Source organism: Homalodisca vitripennis, unplaced genomic scaffold (assembly GCF_021130785.1).
Source record: "Homalodisca vitripennis isolate AUS2020 unplaced genomic scaffold, UT_GWSS_2.1 ScUCBcl_2267;HRSCAF=6837, whole genome shotgun sequence".
Lineage (NCBI taxonomy): Eukaryota > Metazoa > Arthropoda > Insecta > Hemiptera > Cicadellidae > Homalodisca > Homalodisca vitripennis.
Window position 1 is genome coordinate 27944 of NW_025778382.1, and position 5054 is coordinate 32997.

The following is a 5054-nucleotide window of genomic DNA, read 5'->3' on the forward strand; positions in this document are numbered from 1 at the left end:
TCCATTGCGTCTTTCTTGAACGAATTAAATATCTTATTGTCTGAATCCAAACATCGGAATTTAGTTGTTACCGGGGATATGAATTTATGCTATGGTCACGCTCGTCGACAAGTATTTAGCGATTATGTCAAGTAATGGCCTTGAGCAACTGATTGACTCACCCACAGAGGAAATAACTGTTTATATCATATATCTTTAGAACTAGAGATCAATGTAGCTTTTAATAGCATGTTTTAACTTCTTTCAGACAAGACCATAATGCGGTAGTTTTTTAATATGTAATATCCTAATATGTCACTTTGTCTTCTGAATTTAAAAATAAATTAGAGGTGGCCACACACTGGGAAATATAAGCGTTCACTAAATTAGGTTACTAATGTTAAACCGTGTAACTATGCCTTTTCCTAAATTAGAAGTTTACAAAAGTATTTATACATATTAGAAATTTACAAAAGTATTTATACATATTTAGCTCCTAGGCTCTATAACACATTATGTTTCGCAGCGTCTTCCTCGAAAACATTGGGCACGCTCTTACGCAAGCTGACATGCTGGGGGTTTTTACAATTAATTGTTGACATAGAGCAACTCATATATTAGAAACTTTGTTTGACTGTTAATAAATGTATTTGCTGAATCTTTTGTTTAATCTGTATGTACTTGGTTACACATTAACAATGCACTTTACGTTAACTTACAAAAAACTGACATTTGAAATATTGAGCGCCAAAATAAACCGTCATTTTAATATTGAATAACGAAAGAAAAGAGGTATTGTATTTGTTTGACTGGTATTTTTGTGCATTCTAAGAATCGAATGGTTTCTACTATGTTTTATGTACTTTCAATAACACCTTCTTATAACTATTGGTGGCTTGATTTCTTAAATGGAACGTAAAATTATCATAGTGCGATTCTACAAAGAGACAAAATGATTCATAAATCTTTGTCCTTTATTTTTACAGAACATAGGACGCTGTATAAAATGTAGGTAGACTTCAATGTTACCAATATGTAATAAAAAAGAAGTATCTGTCTTAGATGAGAAAATAAACAAAGAACGGAAGAAATCTTGTTCATACGTCTAGAAACCTTTAGGCCCCGGGCACGATACGAGCGTCGAGCGCCGAGCGTCAGAGCGGCACCGCTCTGCCAACTCTTTGCAATCGGGCCCCAAATGTTGTCGTGCAAATGTGAAGAGGGGTGTCACGATAAACTTGAGCGGTGAGCGACAGTGAGCGGCGCCGCTTAGCGTCGAAGACACCGCAAAACCCTGCCCGATTACTTTTTGTACGACGCTCAACGCTCAGATGAGTCATGCTTCTTTCCACGGTTTCAGTCTATTCAAGATGGCAGAGGAGCAAGAACCACGTGAGCCTCCGGCAAAACTTAAGAAAAAGGACATTGTTGCTTTGAAGAAGCTTAGTGATACTCAATTAACCGATTCTTTTCTTCTCCAGGCTGCCCTTCAGTCTATTTAGAATAAAATCAAACGTCGGTACGCTCATCCGAATGTACTGGAAAAAACGTGTTAATTTTCTTTCAACTAGATTAGATGGTGGTACTCTCCATAAACCCTTCTTCTCCTGTTAATTGGATGAACTCCCCATCGTTTTATCCCACGCTTGCAACCCCGAACTACACGCCTTTTCAACATTGAATTTTCCGGTAACAACAGAAGATGTACTAGGTCCTCACTCGAAGGCATATTGCAACACACTCGCGCCGCTTGTATCGTGACCACCCTCACCGCTCTGGTGACGCTCGACGCTCAACGCTCACCGCTTATTCTTGGGGCCTTATTCTTGAACCGGTCTATCCCTGTAGAAGCAACTACAAACATTGCTAAAACTAGTACAGCGTCCTGCTCTCCTGATACTCCGGTCCGATCAATCTCATTGCGATAGCTGGGTTGGCAGAGATGGAGACGGTTTTGGGACTTGTGATTGATTGATTTAATAAGGATACTTTTATTTATTAATGTGAGTAATTAATTTTTTCCATATCTAGAAGTTTTATATCTTAATAATACTGGAAATGACACAGTAACACGTCTAAATAGTTTTTCGATGGAGCAAGCACTAGTAGTAAATAAACTATTTCTGAAGTAAATAAACTCGATTGGTTGTTTACCTTCACAACCGTTATTTTCAAATTAAAGGGATAGGGCGTAAAGTATTTGTTCTGCTAGCTAGATTTGTTTTGCCACTGCTCAAACTAGCACACAACATGCGTACAATTGAATCGCAATATGGCATAGTAAGTATGTAGAAGAATTAAACAACCATCAAAAAGCAGAAGGTTTGAAAGTTACTACTTCATGCAATTAAATTAGTTCGAATTTTGTATAATCTTTTTATTATAAACATTGCCATAGGAACTATAACATTAATACGAATCACCATTATTACCATGTCAGAAGTTTGCTGGACAAATATTTAATGAATATCAATCAATACAACAATTTGACTTAGAAGATATTCGTGAGGCGAATCTCATTTAAAGTAATAAATAAGTGTACTATTGTACAAAGTTGTATGCAACTCTTCTGATGTGTTTGTTAAATATAGTTAATACACGTTAGTAATTTTAGTAGCCAAATTGGAAATAATGACCTAAATTCCAATACTTGTGGCTGTCATATGGTTCTTATATTATTATAATGATAATTACGTGTGACTCAATATACATAATAGCTTCCGCCAAACTGAGAACAAAAGTCGAGAGTCCAGTGTCAGTGCCGCGTCAGTTCCCCTCATTTGTAAAAACAAGTACAGTAAAGATGTCTTATTCTACCAGGTGAAGCCCTCTCTAACACTTAAACTGGGGACCAACGGCTTAAAGGTGACTTCCGAACCACCACCAATGGTCGGGCAGGCGGGCTGCTTTTAAGGACTGGATCTCTCAGCGGTCACCCATCCAAGCAGCAGCCACGCTCGACGTTGCTTGATCCAGTTATCTTGCGATAACCGTTGTACCCGCTACACAGCGCCATTGACAGTAGTTTGGATACACGATTGTGAAATAAGTTTGTTTTAATGAGTGGGTATAACCAGTATTCAAACTGTAATGATAGCTTGAATACTTATTTGTAATCGTTTATAAACGGTGCAAAATTACTTCCTATCAAAAACGTTTAAAATACAGAATACAATTGTACTTTAATCCAAAACTTTGTCGCAGGAAGTGTTTTCCTGGCCCAATAATAAAAAAGTTCCTAGCTTACTCCTTTTTTATGTTTTTAACGGTGTTCAATATAAGTTACATTATAAGTTTTAATTCGCTAAAATAAATTACAATAAATATGTAATTGTTAAAAATCCACCCAGTTAGAAGCACCAACTTATTCAGTTAATGACTGTAGAAATTAGAAATGTTATGTTCAGAAATAAATATATCGGCGCAGGTTTATTTAACATATGTTTGTTTAAAACAGTGCGGCTCATTCAAACTGCCCGCCTCAATCGATCGCCAGTTTTTGATAAAATCGGTGATCGCCAAGGTTCTGCTACCTGAACCTCTATCCATCTCTGCGCGCCTGATACTCAGTTACAGGTGAAACATTGAAACGCTGCCTTATCTTGGCTCAATTTCTATTGGTTAGTTAAATATTCATAACTCTGTTCTTGAATGGCTATATTTTTGTTATGGGCGGAGCTGGACTGGTTGTTTCTTGGACCGTTTGGGTGGACCCCCTTTGAACTCAGGTACTGGTCGAGGCGCGCCGGCGGGATTTCCGTTGCGTTTTCCTTATGTGACGCGGCATTCATACGAGCGTTCCCGAAATAACCCGAGCACATCCGAGAAATTGCCAGAGCACCTTAAAAGATTGCAACGTGTTTATCTTTCAATAAAACTATTTACTGTATGGTATTGAATGAAATATAAAGTGGGTAAGAGATATCCTATTTTAACAGACGATGTTAGAAGAGTAAGAAGCTCTTTCTAACACTTAACCTGAGGACCAACGGTTTATAGGTGTCGTACCATAGCTCGTGTCGTCTTTGTGAGTGTGGAGGACAAAGCCGCAATATTTAAATAGTTCCATTTTGGATGATGATAGTTACATCACAAGATTGTGATGTCGATTTGACTAAGCACAAAGTTTTCATCAGTGGCCATAGCTATAATAACGCTAATGTAGAAAGAGCAAAACCAGAAAGTGGTGTCTGTGCACACACAACGGGCTCATGTTGTGAGGGGTGACAAAAAGGACAAGCCATTTATTGTCAACCAGTTAACGTTGAACGATATATCACTCTGAAGTATCTGAAAAAAATGTATTGTCCATAGAAAAAAGTTAATAGTTGTCAAGGAAACAAAGATGGTGATCACGGTTAAAGATGGCGGTTATTGAACTGAGAAGATAATCCCCATAAGCAATGTTGTTAAGTATTCTTATGAACCAGAACCATGAATCATATTTATGTAAACGAGCAAATAATAAAGGAAATCTTGGGGACTTGCCTGAACAGCGCATAAACAAGTCACACAACAAACTGTCAGTTTTGAAGGTAATATTTTATAATTATTGATTTTTTAATAATCACAAAAATTAAAACTATAACTTTTTTACTCAACCAGTTAAATCAATACCCATAAAAAGTAAGGTGGAAAATAAGGTTTGTTATTAAATCGTTACGAAAGGTCTTACACACTTATTAATATTTGCATTACATTTACATTACAGATCTTGTTTTAGGTTTTGCAGCCTTCAAGAGCTTGCTGCAATTTATTCCACATGCATATCATGAATTTTATTCAAACCTCCAAGTACATTAAACAAAAGAGTATGAACCTTGCTTGGAGTTGAGGAAGAGAAGGATGATGCGTAGATTTATGCAACAAATAGTTCTAAAAAGGACAATGAATTTACGAGTATTTCACTAATTGTAAACACTCGTGTAATAAAAGTGTTTAAGTAACAGCTCAAGTTTATTGCTTTTTTATATTTTAACTGTTTCTTGAATAAAAATGACTTATACATTAAAAGCAGATCGGGCTAACTTAAATACTTCAATGGGCTAATCCAATCTTGTATAAAAGCAGAATGG